A 21,231-nucleotide genomic window follows, 5' to 3' on the forward strand; every position below is an offset into this window, starting at 1 on the left:
CAAAAACGAAAAGGAAAAAACTTAGTATCTTGACATGGTAAAGAATTTGGTTGAGTTGCTCTTATTCGCTGCAAACTTTGCACATTAATTGGCTAATATGGCTCATGCACATTCGGGTCGATGTAACACACATATAATTATCGTTTTTTCGAATTGAGGAGCTTGTCACCCCAATTTCATTTTATAATAGAAAAGAAACCAATAAACAACATCCAGGGCCATTTAAGTGTTCCAAATCTCAAACCAGGGAAGCAAACACATGCACCCTATCATGGCAACATGTGCAAAGGGAATACACGCAGCAGGGTCATCACACATGACTCCTCGACACTATGAAAATGTAAGTATTATGCATAAAACTACATCATACACTAGTATCAGGTATAATAAAACTACAACAAAAGAGGCAAAGAAACAAGGTAGACCGGAAGATAAAGCAATTTTCTTCTAGAACTTTTTATCTCTCTCGTATGATTATCAGCTTTGAGTCTAACCTACTCCAAGTGTGCACGTCCTCGGTGCCCATCCTATGCTCTTGGCAAAGAAGCCCATAGCAGTCTCAATTAGCAATGATGCCATGGGTTGAAGCATCAGCCGACCGCCACTTTTCTGCATACCTTTCCAATATGATATCCGATAAGATTGAAAGAAGAGAACACCACAATCATGTGGGTAGACATGATGAAATGTAGTAGAATTCCTGGCTTTCAACAAAGTCCAAATTATTGTTGGCGCACCCACGGACACTACATGTATGTGTTCTTTGGAGAAACTCTCTATCCATCCACTAAACTATTTCTATTTTGGGGGATGTTGCTCACACCAGCCACACTTTTCATACCACTCCACACAGATCTTGCAACAACAAGTTATAGAAAAGGTGTTCTGCAATCTCCTCACGATCACAAAAACTATACTTAGCGTCATTTCCTTTCCAATTTCTTCTAACAAGATTATCTCTAGTAAACACACTATTCCTAAACACTAGCCATATGCAAACTTTAATCTTTAGAGGATTTTTTGCATTCCACGTAGTTCTATACGGCCATACCACCTGATCAGTTATCAGAGTTAAGTACAATGATCTAATAATAAATTTACCGGACTTGGTTAAAGCCATGTATACTTATCCTATTTGTCAAAAATAATTACATCTCTACATATATCATTAGGCTAAGCCTACATGTCAGTAGGTTTTCCCCATAATACTCTTCTACATCTAACTTTGCTCGTTTCATCTTCTGGAGCTTTAATAAAATTTGCACTGAGGTAAGTATATATAATTTGGTAAGATGCAGAGTCTATCTCCAATCCACAAATCCTCCCAAAAAAGTGTCCTCTCCCCATCACCTACCATGTTTCTACCATACAATAGGAAAATAGGTTTAACTTTCATTAAACCTTGCAAGAAACGAGACTAGCCAGGTTTGCTCTTACATGACCTTAAAGTAGACTTTCCTATGTATTTTTTCCTAGCTGGACTCTGCCACACACCCTGTCCATTTTCAACTTTAAAAATCCATTAGGAAAGTAAACAAATGCTCAAAACATCTAGACCAGTTACACCTAAACCACTCATATCCTTGGGTCCACACACATCCTCCCCATTTAACCAAATGGTACTTTTTGTGTCTTCTTCCCCCTGCCATAAAATTCTTCTTCTATAAAAAAATCATCTTTTTACTAGGACCTTTAGAGAGTTCCGATAGAGAAATTAGATACAAAGGTATGTTGCCTAACCTTGAATCAATTCAAATCATTCTCCCTCCATATGAACCACCTCTAGCCATCCATACACATAATTTCTTCTCCATTTTCTCCCATGGCCAATCCCATTCACTATTACGTAGTCTAACTGAACTAACTGGAATACATAAGTATTCAAATCGTAATTCCTACAGCACAAGTAAAAATAGCAACATAATTGTCTTGCTTCTCTATAGCTCTACCAAAACAAAACAAAAATGTCGCTCTTATGAAAAATCACTTTTGAACTAGAAAAATGTTGAAATAGATAAATAATTAACTTTACATTCCTAACACTTCCCAACTCGTCTTTAAACACAAAAACAATGTCGTCTGCATACCGTGGCATGTTGATACCATTTCGCAATTAGTGTTGCGCTAGATTCTGACTTAGACCTTGTTCATGAGCTTTTTCCATCAACAAAAGTAAAGTATCTATTGCAAGGTTAAAAAAGGATTGGGGACATGCCCCTGGCTCAAACCTTTTTTTATTTTAAAAAATGACCAATCTGGTCATTTACCATTACAACTACTTTACCTCTCTCAATAGTTTGCATAACCCAACTAATAAATTTATGAGAGAATCCTTTCTTCTCCATAAAAAATTCCAGAAACTCCCACTTAAATTTGTTGTATGCTTTCTCAACATATATTTAGAACAAAACAACACTTTCTTTTTTCCCTATGAACTTTTGGTAAAATAGTAACACCATATACTATATATTTCCCCTTTATAAATACAGTTGTACCAAAGCAACTACATTATTAGCTACTCTAATAACTTCCTTATTAATTACTTTAGTAAAAAATAAATATAGCATTGAGAAAGCATGTGGGTTTGTATTGTCAAAGAGTTTTAGCTCCATCACATTTAGAAAGTAAAGCTAGCATAGAATATCTAGCTAGATCATGCTCTCTGAAAGGATCGATATAGTTGACTAGAGGGGGGTGAATAGGCAACTAAAATTTTTTAGCTTTTCTTTAACAATTTAAACTTTGCATCAAAGTAGGTTGTCTAGAAATGCAACTAAGTGAGCAACCTATATGATGCAACAAAGATAAGTACACAAGCAAGCAAGAGATATAACACAAAAGGCTTGCACAAGTAAAGGCACGAGATAACCAAGAGTGGAGCCAGTGGAGACGAGGATGTGTTACCGAAGTTCCTTCCCTTTTGAAGGGAAGTACGTCTCTGTTGGAGCGGTGTGGAGGCACAATGCTCCCCAAGAAGCCACTAGGGCCACCTTATTCTCCTCACGCCCTCACACAATGCGAGATGTCGTGATTCCACTATGGTGCCCTTGGAGGCGGAGACCGAACCTTTACAAACAAGATTGGGGCAATCTCCACAACTCAATTGGAGGCTCCCAACGACACCACGAAGCTTCACCGCAATGGACTATGGCTCTGCGGTGACCTCAACCGTCTAGGGTGCTCAAACACCCAAGAGTAACAAGATCCGCAAGGGATTAGTGGGAGGGAATCAAATTTCTCTTGGTGGAAGTGTAGATCGGGGCCTTCTCAACCACTCCCGAGCAAATCAACAAGTTTGATTGGCTAGGGAATGAGATCGGGCGAAAATGGAGCTTGGAGCAACAATGGAGCTTAGGGTTGGAAGAGGTAGTCAACTAGAGGAAGAAGACACCCCTTTTATTGCTGAGGACAAAAATCCAACCGTTATCCACCTACCAGCCCACGACCAGCGGTACTACCACCGCAGACCAGCGGTACTGCCGCAAGGCCATGCGGTACTTCCGCTCCTGACAAGCGGTACTACCGCAAGGCCATGCGGTACTACCGTGAGGAACCGCGGTACTACCGCAGCAGCAGCAGTAGCTAGGGCAGACCTATAGCACAAGGGCTGAGGACGGTACTGTCGTAGGCGCGGTACTACCGCTCCCCCTTGCGGTACTACCGCAAGGCAGGAAACCCCTAGCCTGGGAAGAGCGCGGATGAATAAAAATACATCCGTTCCTACTTCCGCTGGAAAACGAACGAAGCAAAATTCCGACACAGTACTACCGCAGAGGAGCGGTACTACCGCCTGGCAGCTGAGCCAGGCCGCGCACGGTACTACCGCGCAAGAGATGCGGTACTACCGCGGTGGCGCGGATGTAAAAAATTACATCCGCCCCTACTACCGCGATGGAGCGGTACTTGGCCTGGGGGCCACGGTACTACGACTCCAAAGGAGCGGTACTACCGCGCCGTAGAACGGTACTACCGCTCCAGGGAGCAGTACTACCGCAAGCCCAACAACAACAACCAGGATAAGGCAATGAGGATAAACGGAGGATGCTCCAAAGGCAGGGGAAAGGAGGGGTCAAGGAAGAAAACGTGTATGTGATAATTCCACCCGAACCTTTTCCGACGCGAACCCCCTCTTAATAGGACGGCTTTCCTATGACTCAAATCCACCAAAAAGAAACGTAGAAAAAACCGCCGTCTTCAATAGTCTTCGAGGGGCACCAAACCATCTTGTGCCTAGCGATGAAACGTCTAGGAAACTCAAGGCACACGATTAGTCCGCAAAAGCATTGTCATCAATCACCAAAACACTTTGGGGATAAAAAATGCCCTTACAATCTCCCCCTTTTTGGTGGATTGATGACAATACGGGATTTGCACAAAGGGAAATGATATTGAGCAAACGCAAATCCCTCCTCTCTAGAATATAAACGAGCTCCCCCTAGATGTGTGCAAACAAGATGGGTGCTTTGGACTGCATGGCACACATACTAGGATCAAAACTCCCCTATATTTTAGAGACAAGGCATATCTTGCAATAGTAAGGCTAACACTAGACAAGATAGCAAGTACGAGAGCATAATATAAGTAGCACAATCATAGGCTCACTAAGATAGGATAGAGTGCATATGTCTTACATCATATGAAGGATAAGTATCAAAGGAGCAAACCAAACCAAAGCAAATGAGGTCCAAACGACAAAGCAAACACACCAAACATGACACACGACTCGCAAGCATGCAAATCCCTACACTCTCTCCCCCTTTGGCATCGAGACGCCAAAAAGGCAGAGAGGACACCTACACACAAGGGGTGGCTCAGGCAGAGAAATCATCGCAACTCTCCTCGTGCTCCTCGTCAGACTCGGCGGCGGGGACGGTCTCCTCGATGTCCTCCTCAGAACTAGTCCACTTGAAGCCTTGCTTCGCCATCCATGCAGCCTCTGGCGTGATGGAATCCTTAGAACCGCTAGAGGCGTCCTCTCCAAAGAGCCTCATAACCTTCTTGTCGCGGCGACGACTCTCATTGGATGCCACGTGAGTCCTGTACTGCCCCTTTGCTTGCATGCAGAAAAGAGTCTTCATCTTGTCCTTCAACTTCTTGGCCCACGAGGGCTCAAAGGAAGGTTGGGAAGACCTAGCAGCACGGTCCTCAGCAATATCCTCTGCTCGAGCCTCCTCCTCATCAACAACCCTCCTAGCAGCAGACGCCTCAGCACGAGTAGTAGTGTTGGCCCAGTTGGGCTTGACGCGGAGACTAATGGACTCATGCTGAATCCAGTCTGGAGCAAGGAACTCATCACCAGGGTACAGCTTCTCCCAAGTCGTGGAGATCAACAGAAACAAGTATGGTCCATAGATAGGTGCCTTGCGGGTGTACACCGCAAACCGAAGCTCATACCACATGATGTGTGAGACATCAAGTGGCTGAGTCTGAGACGTACGTGCCTCCTCGCACAGGAGCATCATGTCCACCAGATAGGCATGAACCTTGTCCTTGTCTCCAATGCGAGGGAACAAAGTGTTGCGGAAGATGCGGTGCATGATATCCAGAAAAGAGTTCAGCACCCAAGTCGACTTGCCACTGGGAAGCACCTTCTCAACATAGAACGGTTGTAGCTTGTTCTTGCTAGCAGACTCAGAATTGGCATGGGGGCAAACACCAACGGGTGTGTGGAGCCCGTCATCAGGAACATGGAGAAGATCCATGGACTCCTTCCAGGTAGCAGTCAACTGACGGCCATTGGTCATCCAGGTCATCCTCCGCTCATCCCCGGGGTGAAAGTGAACTGAGGCAAAGAACTGACAAATAAGCTCAGGGTCATAGTCAAGGTGGAAGGAGATCACATGTTCAATACCGAACTGCTCCACCAAATCCAGAGCTTCTCCAAAATACTCACAAAACTTGTCCTTCCTCAAGTGATTCATGTCTATCCACTTGACATCCACATAGGTATTTTGCTTGTTCTTGATTACATCCAGATAAATGAGAGTCTGCTGCTTGGTCCAAAACAACTGATTGCCTCTGAGAATAGCACGAGCATTCACATAAGGATTGATCTTTCGGCGTTCGATGTACTCAGTGAGGGGAATCTCATCCATGCCCTTAGTAGGTTCCTTGTGCTTGCTAGCAGTGGTCTTGACATTGCGCTTGGGGGCACTGGAGCCCTCTGGTGCTTCATCTTAAGGATTGCGCAGTTGCTTGGAGCCAGTGTCACGACTGGGATTGGAACAGCGAGAGCCACCACCTAGGACACAAGAGAAAGCACACACAAAGAGCTAGAAGAATCAATGCAAAGACCACGGCAACACAAGGGAAACAGGTAGAAAGCATACGGGATAAATGCCACAAGGAAGATGGGACAACAATGGTAGTGCCGCCAGGTCATGCGGTACTAAAATTTTAGTACCGCTCCTAGTCGCGGTAGTACCGTGTGAGGATACGGTAGTACCGTGGCTTGGAGCGGTAGTAAGACCTTAGTCCCACAGAACATGCGGTAGTACCGCATCGAACGGGCGGTAGTACCGGACAAGCGGTAGTACCGCAGCAGAAGCACGGTAGTACCGCACCGCGTCAGATCCGAACCTTCTTTTGAATCTGAGAAGACCCGCGAAACCACGGCGGAACTATGGTTGATCAAATCTACCATGGAACAATATATCAAGTATAATTTCTACGCAACACTACTCTCCTACAACCTTCTCTTGCAAAGATTTGGCCTAAAATCTCAAGAACACATGCATCTCCCCAAAAACCTAGAGACAAGAGAACCAACTAGAAAGAGAGGGATTTGGGGAAAAACCTTGGTCCATGGAAAGAGGAAGTGGTGGGGAACGATCCCACCGGTCGGAATCCAAGGAGAGCAGCCGGAGACGGAGATCCGACGAGAGACTCCGGCCCCGTTCTTGAGCGAAAGAGAGAGAGAGAGAGAGAGACGAAGTGGGGAAAACTGACGAATGGGTGTGGGGGAGTTAGAACCCCCCTGTTCCCGTCCCTATCCCCCACGCGCCTCCGACAGCGCGGTAGTACCGCGTATCATCGCGGTAGTACCGCTTGGGCGGAAGAACCGCACCGAAGCAGTAGTACCGCTCTTCCAGGCGGTAGTACCGCGCTGGGCCGGTAGTACCGTACTCTCCACACACGGTAGTACCGTGGCAGGCCACGGTAGTACCGTGAGCTCAAGAAGAAGCAGTTTCCAAACACAAGAAAAGAGAGGTCTTCGCAAGGAAACTTCACACAAACAAAACACCACAAAACAAACTCAAACACGAAGAGAAGAAGGGGAAACACGACACCAAGAGACGACCACGAGACACTGCCTCTTCAAGGAGAGGGCGGTGGCCGGAACCACCTATGTTTGAGTCAATTGGTATGGCACCACGAAGAATTATCCTTGGGCCCATGACCAAAACTCGTCTTTGAAGCACAAGTGCCATCAAAAATGGCTAATGTGAAAGATTTGATCAATTTATGCATAATGGGGGGAGGGAGAGTTCATTGAGAGAACAAAACTCCCCCTGTGTCCATGCCTACATCTAAACAAGACAACAAGTTGAGTATGGTGGGGTGTGCAAGGGTTCAAGCAACATTGCTCGAGTCAATGATATTTAGCTCATGCCTTAACTCGTGAAATCGTGCTTCACCCAATGGCTTCGTGAAAATATCTACAATGTTATCATGAGTGTTGACGTAGTTGAGCTCGATCTCCCCTCGCCTAATGTGATCCCGGATGAAGTGATACCGAATCTCAATATGCTTCGTCTTGAAGTGTTGCACCGGGTTGAGAGAAATCTTGATGGCACTTTCATTGTCACACAAAAGAGGCACTTTGTCACAAATGACACTGTAATCCTTTAAAGTTTGCCTCATCCATAAGATTTGTGCACAACAACTACCAGCCACTACATACTCCTCTTCGGTGGATGAGAGAGACACACAACTCTGCTTTTTGGAAGACCAACTTACCAAAGAGCAACCAAGGAATTGGCACCCTCTGGAAGTGGACTTCCTATCCACTTTGTCTCCTGCCCAATCGGAGTCCGAATACCCTACAAGCTTGAAGTTTGCTCCTCTTGGGTACCATAAGACAAAGTTTGTGGTATGAGCCAAATATCGAAAGATTCGCTTGACCGCCACATAGTGACTTTCCTTAGGTGCGGCTTGAAACCGTGCACAAATTCCCACACTCAACATGATATCCGGTCTAGATGCACAAAGGTAAAGCAAGGATCCAATCATGGAGCGATATACCTTTTGATCCACCGCTTTACCATTGGGATCTATGTCAAGTTGGCACTTGGTGGGCATTGGAGTGGAAGCCGGCTTGACATCACTTAGCTTGAATCTCTTGAGCATGTCTTGAGTGTATTTGGCTTGGTTGATGAAGGTTCCTTATCTTCTTTGCTTCACTTCGAACCCTAGAAAGAACTTCAACTCTCCCATGGAAGACATCTTGAACTTTGAGGTCATGAGAGCGGAGAATTCCTCATTGAAAGCTTTGTTAGGGGAACCAAAGATAATGTCATCAACATATAGTTGGCATACAAACAACTCCCCTTTGACCTTCTTAGTAAAAAGAGTGGGGTCGATTAGCCCAACTTCAAACCCACGATCTTGTAACAACTCGGTAAGGTGGTCATACCACGCACGTGGGGCTTGTTTAAGCCCATGCATAGAGTGCCTTATCGAGTTGATACACATGATCGGGAAAGTAGGGATCCTCGAACCCGGGGGGTTGCTTGACATAGACCAACTCATTAATAGGACCATTAAGAAAAGCACTCTTCACATCCATTTGTTGCAACTTAAAGTTGTGATGAGAAGCATAAGCAATCAACAAACGAATGGATTCAAGGCGAGCAATGGGAGCAAAGGTTTCACCATAGTCGATACCCTCGACTTGAGAGTAGCCTTGTGCCACCAATCTTGCCTTGTTGCGAATGATGGTCCCATGAGCATCTTGCTTGTTCTTAAATATCCACTTGGTTCCAATGACATTGTGGTTCCCCGTTGGCCTTGGCACCAATCTCCACACCTTGTTGTACTCGAAGTTATTGAGTTCTTCATGCATGGAATTAAGCCAGTCCGGATCTTCGAGTGCTTCATATACCTTTTGGGGTTCAACACAAGAGACAAACATGTGATGTTCACAATAGTTTGACAATTGTCTACGAGTGCTTACCCCCTTTTGAATGCTTCCAAGTACATTATTCATGAGATGACCCTTGGTGGAGAGCTTGGAAGCAATCTTGGCGGCACGACGCTCCAATTCCCCCTCAGTGGTGAGTTGAGGAGCGGTCACTTGATCCTCTTGAGTGACGTCTTGAGCTTGTTCTTGATCTTGAACTTGCTCGGAGGAGAGAACTTGACCTTGGGCATCACTTGGTGTGTCAACACCGTCTTGAGCATGATCTTGCCCTTGGTCTTGTTCATGGGGATGAGGGCCTTCACTTTGTTCTTCGGAAGCGTGTGGGCCTTGGGTTGGTGATGGCTCCACTTGAGTGGAGCATTGTCCTTCTCCTTCGGCCACAAGGGGTTCCTCAATGGGTAGGATAAAACCAACACCCATTCTTCTTATGGCTTGAGGAGGAATTTCATCACCTACATCACAAGTGCCACTTGTCTCCACTTGGGAGCTGTTATTCTCATCAAACTCCATGTTACACGTCTCCTCAATAAGTCCCGTGGATTTATTGAGGACATGGTAAGCATGAGAGTTTGTAGCATAACCAACAAATATGCCCTCATAAGCTCTAGCCTCAAATTTAGACAACCGAACACCTTTCTTGAGAATGAAACACTTACACCCGAACACCCGAAAGTACTTGAGGTTGGGCTTGTTACCGGTGAGTATCTCATATGGAGTCTTGTTCAAGCCCTTGCGGAGGTAGAGTCGATTAGATGCATGACACGCGGTGTTGATGGCTTCGGCCCAAAAGTTGTACGGAGACTTGAACTCCGCCAGCATGGTCCTTGCCGCATCCATCAACGTCTGGTTCTTCCTCTCCGCAACACCGTTTTGTTGAGGGGTGTAGGGTGCGGAATATTGATGCTTGATCCCTTCATCACTAAGAAACTCATCCAAGGTGTAGCTTTTGAACTCGGTGCCGTTGTCACTTCTTATTGTCAAGATCTTTGCATTTTGTTGACGTTGTGCTTCATTTGCAAAGTCAATGACGGTTTGTGTTGGGGATCGTAGCAAAAATTTAAAATTTTCTACGCATCACCAAGATCAATCTATGGAGTAATCTAGCAACGAGGGGAAGGGGCGTGCATCTACATACCCTTGTAGATCGCTAAGCGGAAGCATTGCAAGAACGCGGATGAAGGAGTCGTACTCGTAGCGATTCAGATCGCGGTTGATTCCGATCTAAGCGCCGAACCACGGCGCCTCCGCGTTCAACACACGTGCAGCCCGGTGACGTCTCCCACGCCTTGATCCAGCAAGGGGAGAAGGAGAGGTTAGGAAGACTCCTTCCAGCAGCAGCACGATGGCGTGGTGGTGGTGGAGGAGCGCGGAACTCCAGTAGGGCTTCGCCAAGCACTACGAGAGACGAGGAGGGAGAGGGGTAGGGCTGCGCCAACAGGGATATCGAATCGCGTGTCTTGCAGCCCCCAATACCTCAAGTATATATAGGGGAAGGGGAGGGACTGCGCCCCCATCTAGGGTTCCCTCCTAGCGGTGGCGGCAGCCCCAAAACCCATCTAGGGTTGCGGCTAAGGGGGGAGAGAGGGGGCGCACCTAGGGTGGGCCTTAAGCCCCATCTGCCCTATGGTTTGCCCCCTTCCCCTCTAGGAGGCGCCTTGGGCCTTGGTGGAAGGCGCCCCAGCCCACCTAGGGGATGGTCCCTTCCCACTATTGGCCCATGTAGGCCTCCGGGGCTGGTGGCCCCTCCCGGTGGACCCTCGGACCCCTCCGGTGGTCCCGCTACACTACCGGTGATGCCCGGAACACTTCCGATGGCCAAAACCATACTTCCTATATATCAATCTTTACCTCCGGACCATTCCGGAACTCCTCGTGACGTCCGGGATCTCATCCGGGACTCCGAACAACATTCGGTAACCGCGTACATACTTTCCCTATAACCCTAGCGTCATCGAACCTTAAGTGTGTAGACCCTACGGGTTCGGGAGTCATGCAGACATGGCCGAGACAACTCTCCGGTCAATAACCAACAGCGGGATTTGGATACCCATGTTGGCTCCCACATGCTCCACGATGACCTCATCGGATGAACCATGATGTCAAGGATTCAATCAATCCCGTATACAATTCCCTTTGTCTAGCGGTACGATACTTGCCCGAGATTCGATCGTCGGTATCCCCATACCTTGTTCAATCTCGTTACCGGCAAGTCTCTTTAGTCGTTCCATAACACATCATCCCGTGATCAACTCCTTGGTCACATTGTGCACATTATGATGATGTCCTACCGAGTGGGTCCAGAGATACCTCTTCGTTTACACGGAGTGACAAATCCCAGTCTCGATTCGTGCCAACCCAACAGACACTTTCGGAGATACCTGTAGTGTACCTTTATAGCCACACAGTCACGTTGTGACGTTTGGCACACCCAAAGCACTCCTACGGTATCCGGGAGTTGCACAATCCCATGGTCTAAGGAAATGATACTTGACATTAGAAAAGCTTTAGCATACAAACTACACGATCTTTGTGCTAGGCTTAGGATTGGGTCTTGTCCATCACATCATTCTCCTAATGATGTGATCCCGCTATCAATGACATCCAATGTCCATGGTTAGGAAACCGTAACCATCTATTGATCAACGAGCTAGTCAACTAGAGGCTTACTAGGGACATGGTGTTGTCTATGTATCCACACATGCATCTGAGTTTCCTATCGATACAATTCTAGCATGAATAATAAACGATTATCATGAAAAATGAAATAACTAATTTATTATTGCCTCTAGGGCATATTTCCAACAGTCTCCCACTTGCACTAGAGTCAATAATCTAGTTCACATCGCCATGTGATTAACACTCACAGGTCACATCGCCATGTGACCAACATCCAAGAGTCTACTAGACTCAATGATCTAGTTCACATCACTATGTGATTAACACTCAAAGAGTTCCGGGTTTGATTATGTTATGCTTGTGAGAGAGGTTGTAGTCAACGGGTCTTGCCATATTCAGATCCCTATGTATTTCTTAAAACTTTATGTCATATCGTAGATGCCGCTACCACATTCCACTTGGAGCTATTCCAAATTGTTGCTCCATTATACGTATCCGGTATCTCTACTCAGAGCTATCCGGATAGGTGTTAAGCTTGCATCGACGTAACTCTTTACGTCGAACTCTTCATCACCTCCATATCCAAGAAACATTTCCTTATTCCTCTAAGGATAATTTTGACCGCTATCTGGTGATCTACTCCTAGATCACCTTTGTACCCTTTTGCCAGACATGTGGAAAGGCACACATCAGGTGCGGTACTCAGCATGGCATACCGTATAGAGCCTATGACAAGAGCATAGGGGACGACCTTCGTCCTTCCTCTTTCTTCTGCCGTGGTCAAGCTTTGAGTCTTACTCAACTTCACACCTTACAACTCAGGTAAGAACCCCTTCTTTGACTGATCTATTTTGAACTCCTTCAAAAACATGTCAAGGTGTGTGTTCTTTGAAAGTATCATCAGGCGTCTTGATCTATTTCTATGGATCTTGATGCCCAGTATGTAAGCAGCTTTATCCAGGTCTTCCTTTGGAAAACACTCTTCAAACAACCGTTTATGCTTTCTAGAAATTCTACATTATGTCATCCACATATACTTATCAGAAATGTTGTAGTGCTCCCACTCACTTTCTTGTAAATACAAGTTTCTATCAAACATTATATAAACCTAAAAGCTTTGATCACTCTATCAAAGCATGTATTCTGACTCCGAGATGCTTGCTCTAGTCCATAGAAGTATTGCTGGAGTAGCATACCTTTTAGCATCCTTAGGATCGACAAAACCTTTTATTGTATCACATAAAACCTTTTCTTACGGAAACTAGTAAGAAAACTTGTTTTGACATCCATCTGTCAGATTTCATAATCGAAAAATACAGCTAATGCTGACATGATTCCGACGGACTTAAGCATCGCTACGGGTGAGAAATTCTCATCGTAGTCAACTCCTTGAACTTGTGAAAAGACTCTTTCCCACAAGTCGAGCTTCATAGACGGTAACATTACCGCCCACATCCGTCTTCTTCTTAAAGATCCATTTATCTCAATGGCTTGCCGATCAATGGGCAAGTCCACCAAAGTCCATACTTTGTTCTGATACATGGATCCTATCTCGGATTTCATGGCTTCTAACCATTTGTCGGAATACGGGCCCACCATCGCTTCTCCATAGCTCGTAGGTTCATTGTTGTCTAACAACATGATATCTAAGATAGGATCACCGCACCACTCAGGAGTAGCACATATCCTTGTCGACCTACAAGGTTCGATAGCAACTTGATCTGAAGCTTCATGATCACTATCATTAACTTCCTATTCAACAGACATAGGCGCCACAGAAAACATCTTTCTGTGTTGCACACTTTCTGGTTGAAATAAAGGTTCAACAACCTCATCAAGTTCTATCTTCCTCCCGCTCAATTCTTTCGAGAGAAACTCCTTCTCGAGAAAGGACCCATTCTTAGTGACAAACAATTTGCCCTCGGATCTGAGATAGAAGGTATACCCAACTGTCACCTTTGGGTATCCTATGAAGATGTGTTTGTTCGCTTTGGGTTCGAGCTTCTCCGGCTGAAGCCTTAAGCATCGCAGCCCCAAACATTAAGAAACGACAACTTTGGTTTCTTGCCAAACCAATGTTCATACGGGGTCGTCTCAACAGACTTATATGGTGTCCTATCTAAATTGAATGCAGCTGTCTCTAATGCATAACCTCAAAATAATAGCGGTAGATCGGTAAGAGACATCATAGATCGTACCATATTTCATAAGGTTCGATTACGATGTCCAGACACACCATTACCCTATGGTGTTCCAGGTGGCTTCAACTGTGAAACAATTCCACAATGTCTTAAGTGTTTGCCAAACTCATAACTCAGAAATTCTCATTGATTAGATCATAGGAATTTGATCTTCTTGTTATGATGATTCTTAACTTCACTCTGAAATCGCTTGAACTTTTCAAAAGTTTCAGACTTGTGCTTCATTAAGTAAATATACCTATATCTACTCAAATCATTAGTGAAGATGAGAAAATAGCGATATCCACCGCACGCTTCAATTCTCATTGGATCACACGCATCAGCATGTATGATTTCCAACAAGTTACTTCCGTTTCATTGTACCTGAAAACAGGGTCTTAGTCATCCTGCCCATGAGGCATGGCTCGCATGTGTCAAGCGATTCAAAATCAAGTGACTCCAAACATCCATCGACATGGAGTTTCTTCATGCATCTTACGCCAATATGACCTAAGCGGCAGTGCCACAAGAAAGTGGTACTATCATTATTAACTCTACATCTTTTGGCGTGAACATGTGTATTACCACGACCGAGATTCAATGAACCATTCACATAGGGTGCATGACCATGAAAGGTATTATTCATGTAAACAGAATAACCATTATTCTCTAATTTAAATGAATACCCGTATTGCAATGAACATGATCTAATCATATTCATGCTCAACGTAGACACTTGATAACATTTATCTAGGTTCAATACTAATCCTGAAGGCAGATGGAGCATGCGATGGTGATCTCATCAACTTTGGAAACACTTCCAACACACATCGTCACCTCGCCCTTAGCCAGTCTCCATTTAGTCTGTAGCTTTTGCTTCAAGTCACCAATAATAACAACTGAACCGGTATCCAATACCCAGGTGCTACCAGGAGTACTAGTGAGGTACACATTAATAACATGTATATACTTTGTTGAAGTTGCCAGCCTTCTTATCTACCATGCATTTGGGGTAATTCCGCTACCAGTGACCGTTCCCCTTACAATAGAAGCACTTAGTCTCGGGTTTGGGTTCAACCTTGGGTTCCTTCACTGGAGCGGCAACTGGTTTGCCATCCATGAAGTTTCCCTTCTAGCCCTTGCCCTTCTTGAAACCAGTGGTCTTCTTAAACCATCAACACTTGATGCTCCTTCTTGATTTCTACCTTTTGCGGTCTTAAGCATCGCGAACAGCTCCGGGATCAATTCCATCCCTTGCATTTCATAGTTCATCACGAAGATCTAGTAGCTTAGTGATAGTGGCTAGAGAACTCTATCAATCACTATCTTATCTGGAAGTTTAACTCCCACTTGATTTAAGTGATTGTAGCACCCAGACATTCTGAGCACATGCTCACTAGCTGAGCTATTCTCCTCCATCTTGTTGGCAAAAGAACTTGCCAGAGGTCTCACACCTCTCAACACGGACATGAGCCTGAAATCCCAATTTCAGCTCTTGGAACATCTCATATGTTCTATGGTGTTCAAAACGTCATTGGAATCCCAATTCTAAGCCGTAAAGTATGGTGCACTAAACTATCAAGTAGTCATCAGGATGTGTCTGTCAGGTGTTCACAACATCCACAGACGACATTGTAGGGGTTTGCACATCGAGCGGTGCATCAAAACGTAAGCCTTCTGTGTAGCAGTGAGGACACTCCTCGGACTACGGACCTAGTCCGCATCATTGCTTACAATATCTTTCAACTTAATCTTTCTCTAGGAACGTATTGAAACAGGGAGCTACAACGTGAGCTATTTATCTACAACATATTTGCAAAGACAATTTAGACTATGTTCATGATAATTGAGTTCATCTAATCAAATTATTTAATGAACTCCCACTCAGATAGACATCCCTCTAGTCATCTAAGTGAAACATGATCCGAATCGACTAGGCTGTGTCCGATCATCACGTGAGACGGACTAGTCATCAATGGTGAACATCTCATGTTGATCGTATCTTCTATACGACTCATGTTTGACCTTTCGGTCTTCCGTGTTCTGAGGCCATGTCTGTACATGCTAGGCTCGTCAAGTCAACCTAAGTGTTTCGCATGTGTTTCGAGGCCATGTCTGTACATGCTAGGCTCGTCAACACCCGTTGTATTCGAACGTTAGAATCTATCGCACCCGATCATCACGTGGTGCTTCGAAATAACGAACCTTCGCAACGGTGCACAGTTAGGGGGAACACTTTTCTTGAAATTTTAGTGAGGGATCATCTTATGTAAGCTACCGTCGTTCTAAGCAAATAAGATATAAAACATGATAAATATCACATGCAATCAAATAGTGACATGATATGGCCAATATCATTTTGCTCCTTTTGATCTCCATCTTCGGGGCTCCATGATCATCGTTGTCACCGGCATGACACCATGATCTCCATCATCGTGTCTTCTTGAAGTTGTCTCGTCATCTATTACTTCCACTACTATGGCTAATGCTTTAGCAATAAAGTAAAGTAATTACATGACGTTTATGTTGACACGCAGGTCATAAATAAATTAAGACAACTCCTATGGCTCCTGCCGGTTGTCATACTCATCGACATGCAAGTCGTGATTCCTATTACAAGAACATGATCAATCTCATACATCACATATATCATTCATCACATCCTTTTGGCCATATCACATCACAAGGCATATGCTGCAAAAACAAGTTAGACGTCCTCTAATTGTTGTTGCAAGTTTTTATGTGGCTGCTATAGGTTTCTAGCAAGAACGTTTCTTACCTACGCGAAAACCACAACTTGATATGCCAATTTCTATTTACCCTTCATAAGGACCCTTTTCATCAAATCCGATCCGACTAAAGTGGGAGAGACAGACACCCGCTAGCCACCTTATGCAACTAGTGCATGTCAGTCGGTGGAACCAGTCTCACGTAAGAGTACGTGTAAGGTCGGTCCGGGCCGCTTCATCCCATGATGCCGCCGAATCAAGATAAGACTAGTAATGGCAAGCAAATTGACAAAATCGACGCCCACAACAACTTGTGTTCTACTCGTGCATAGAAACTACGCATAGACCTAGCTCATGATGCCACTGTTGGGGATCGTAGCAGAAATTTAAAATTTTCTACGCATCACCAAGATCAATCTATGGAGTAATCTAGCAACGAGGGGAAGGGGAGTGCATCTACATACCCTTGTAGATCGCTAAGCGGAAGCGTTGCAAGAACGCGGATGAAGGAGTCGTACTCGTAGCGATTCAGATCGCGGTTGATTCCGATCTAAGCGCCGAACCACGGCGCCTCCGCGTTCAACACACGTGCAGCCCGGTGACGTCTCCCACGCCTTGATCCAGCCAGGGGAGAAGGAGAGGTTGGGAAGACTCCGTCCAGCAGCAGCACGACGGCGTGGTGGTGGTGGAGGAGCGCGGAACTCCAGCAGGGCTTCGCCATGCACTACGAGAGACGAGGAGGGAGAGGGGTAGGGCTGCGCCAACAGGGAGATCGAATCGCGTGTCTTGCAGCCCCCAATACCTCAAGTATATATAGGGGAAGGGGAGGGGCTGCGCCCCCATCTAGGGTTCCCTCCTAGGGGTGGCGGCAGCCCCAAAACCCATCTAGGGTTGCGGCCAAGGGGGGAGAGAGGGGGCGCACCTAGGGTGGGCCTTAAGCCCCATCTGCCCTATGGTTTGCCCCCTTCCCCTCTAGGAGGCGCCTTGGGCCTTGGTGGGAGGCGCCCCAGCCCACCTAGGGGCTGGTCCCTTCCCACTATTGACCCATGTAGGCCTCCGGGGCTGGTGGCCCCTCCCGGTGGACCCCCGGACCCCTCCGGTGGTCCCGGTACACTACCGGTGATGCCCGGAACACTTCCGGTGGCCAAAACCATACTTCATATATATCAATCTTTACCTCGGGACCATTCCGGAACTCCTCGTGATGTCCGGGATCTCATCCGGGACTCCGAACAACATTCGGTAACCGCGTACATACTTTCCCTATAACCCTAGCGTCATCGAACCTTAAGTGTGTAGACCCTACGGGTTCGGGAGTCATGCAGACATGGCCGAGACAACTCTCCGGTCAATAACCAACAGCGGGATCTAGATACCCATGTTGGCTCCCACATGCTCCACGATGATCTCATCGGATGAACCACGATGTCAAGGATTCAATCAATCCCGTATACAATTCCCTTTGTCTAGCGGTACGATACTTGCCCGAGATTCGATCGTCGGTATCCCCATACCTTGTTCAATCTCGTTACCGGCAAGTCTCTTTACTCGTTCCGTAACACATCATCCCGTGATCAACTCCTTGGTCACATTGTGCACATTATGATGATGTCCTACCGAGTGGGCCCAGAGATACCTCTCCGTTTACACGGAGTGACAAATCCCAGTCTCGATTCATGCCAACCCAACAGACACTTTCGGAGATACCTGTAGTGTACCTTTATAGCCACCCAGTCACGTTGTGATGTTTGGCACACCCAAAGCACTCCTACGGTATCCGGGAGTTGCACAATCCCATGGTCTAAGGAAATGATACTTGACATTAGAAAAGCTTTAGCATACGAACTACACGATCTTTGTGCTAGGCTTAGGATTGGGTCTTGTCCATCACATCATTCTCCTAATGATGTGATCCCGTTATCAACGACATCCAATGTCCATGGTTAGGAAACCGTAACCATCTATTGATCAACGAGCTAGTCAACTAGAGGCTTACTAGGGACACGGTGTTGTCTATGTATCCACACATGCATCTGAGTTTCCTATCGATACAATTCTAGCATGGATAATAAACAATTATCATGAACAATGAAATAACTAATTTATTATTGCCTCTAGGGCATATCTTCAACAGTTTGTTGGGTCTCGCTCTTCCTCTTGAAGAAATACACCCAAGTATATCTTGAGTAGTCATCCACAATCACCAAGCAATATTCCTACCCCCAAGACTATCAAAGGATGGAGGCCCAAAGAGATCCAAGTGAAGGAGCTCCAAAGGCCTATTTGAGTAAATGATAGTCGTGGGAGGGTGAGCCTTCTCATGAAGCTTTCCTTCGATACAAGCACTGCAACCATGATCTTTAGCAAAACTAACATTCGTTAGTCCACGGACATGGTCCCCCTTGAGAAGACTTTGCAAAGATCTCATATTGACATGGGCTAAATGGCGATGCCAAAGCCATCCACATCAACTTTAGCCATTAGGCATGTCGCGATCTTAGTGGGTCACTCCGAAAAGTTAATCACATATAGACCGTTCTTGACATGCCCAACAAAGGCTACTTTAAGAGTCTTGCTCCACAAGAGGGCCACGGTATCAATATCAAAGAAAGTGGCAAAGCCCATGATTGCAAGTTGACGAACGGAAAGTAAATTGTATGCAAGGGACTCAACAAGCATGACCTTCTCGATCGTGAGATCATGAGAGATGACAACCTTGCCAAGTCCCAATACCTTAGAAGATGAGGCATCACCCCACTCTACATTGGTGGGCATAGATGGAATCTTGTGCACGTCCACCACCAAGTCCTTGCTTCCGGTCATATGATTTGTAGCTCCACTATCGAGCAACCATGATCCCCCACCGGAAGCAAACACCTACAAGAGATCAATGCTTGGTTTTAGGTACCCATTTTGTAATGGGTCCTTTGATGTTAGTAACAAGGGTCTTGGGAACCCAAATATACCATTCAATGTACTCATGAGGAGAACCAACAAATTTGGCATAGACATGCCCATCACTAGCACGACATAACACATAAGAAGGATTAAAGTCACCGACTTTGTTGGGAGGGGTGACATTGTCATTTTTGACACTGCCACCCTTCGCATTGTTCTTCTTCTCCTTGGAAGCACTCTCTCCCTCCTTCACAAAAGTTTGCTTCAGAGGAGGAGGTCGTTTGGTCTTGTTATCCTTCTTCTTGTTCTTGGGGTTGGGTGCGAACCCAATCCCCTCCTTGGTCACAACTTCCTTTTGATTTCTCAAAAGGTCGTTTAGGTTCTTCTCACCTTGTATGCATGACACAAGGCCTTTCTCAAATTGCTCCTTCAACTTAGCGTTCTCCTCAATAAGATGCACATGCTCACAACAAGGGTTAGTAGCATTTGCATTATCAATTAACACCATATGAGGAAAAATGGCTTTCTCCTTGGTTAGATTCACTTGGAGTTGATCATGAGACTCCTTGAGGGTAGCATGAACACCCTTCAAGACTTTGTGAGCCTTGTTGAGAATGTCAAACTCCTCTTTGAGTTTAGCAAGATCAACCCCAAGATTTGCCTTCTCGGAGTTTAGCACACGAGAAACAACACGCGCATGATCAAGATATTTCTTTAATTTAGCATGACCATCGTTGTGAGACTCCTCAAGAGCCAAAAGAAGACCACGCTCTTCCTCAAGAGCATTGGAAAGATCCAAAATCTCATCGGCATAGTCACGACTATGCCCCTCCATCTTAGAGATGGTATCTTCGTGAGCCTCGATCATGTCATTAGCTTCACCAAGTTGTTTCAAGAGAGCAACAAAGTGCTTCTTGGATTTGCCCTTGAGTTTACCCATAAAGGCCTCAAACTCATTCACCTCCACATTAGTTCCCTCATGTTCATCAATGCTATCCATCAAAGAAGGATGATTAATGATGGTAGTTTTGATGTTGGGGTTACCTTGTTGGTGGCTTTAGCCATGAGGCACTTGGCAGTGATGCTCTCATTGGGTGAGTCGAAGAGAGACACCCGTGGAGTCGTTGCAATGGCAATGGAGGCCATGGCAACCGACTCACCATCTTCATCATCGTCATCATCCTCATTGTACTCTTCTTGTACCACCAATGCCTTGGGAGGAGTCTTCTTGGTGAAATTGCTCTTGTTGGGGAACGACTTGGCCTTGTCCTTTCGGATGAGCTTGCCACCATTGTCTTCCCTCTTCCCATAAGGGCACTCCGCAACAAAGTGGCTTACATTGCCACAATTGAAACAAGTCCTCACTCGTTGCTTGCCCTTTGTGCCACTTGAATTGTTCTTGTTGAAGTTGGGCCTTGAGTTCTTTTTGCTCCAAAATTGCCTTGAAGCAAGGGCCATGTGTTCATGATAGGCATACTTCGTATCTTCGAGGTTGCTCTCCTCTTCTTCCTCTTCTTCCTCTTCCTCCATACTAACCTTGGCCTTTAGAGCAAGGTTGGGTTTCTTTACTCTTTGAGAGCGAAGTACCGCATTGTCGGCGGTCTTGTCCAAGATGCTCATAGCAACGAACTCATCCAACACATCACTTGAGGACAAGGTGTGGAAG

This window comes from Triticum urartu, chromosome 5A (assembly GCF_056163025.1).
Source record: "Triticum urartu cultivar PI428250 chromosome 5A, HENAU_Tu73, whole genome shotgun sequence".
NCBI classification, from domain to species: domain Eukaryota; kingdom Viridiplantae; phylum Streptophyta; class Magnoliopsida; order Poales; family Poaceae; genus Triticum; species Triticum urartu.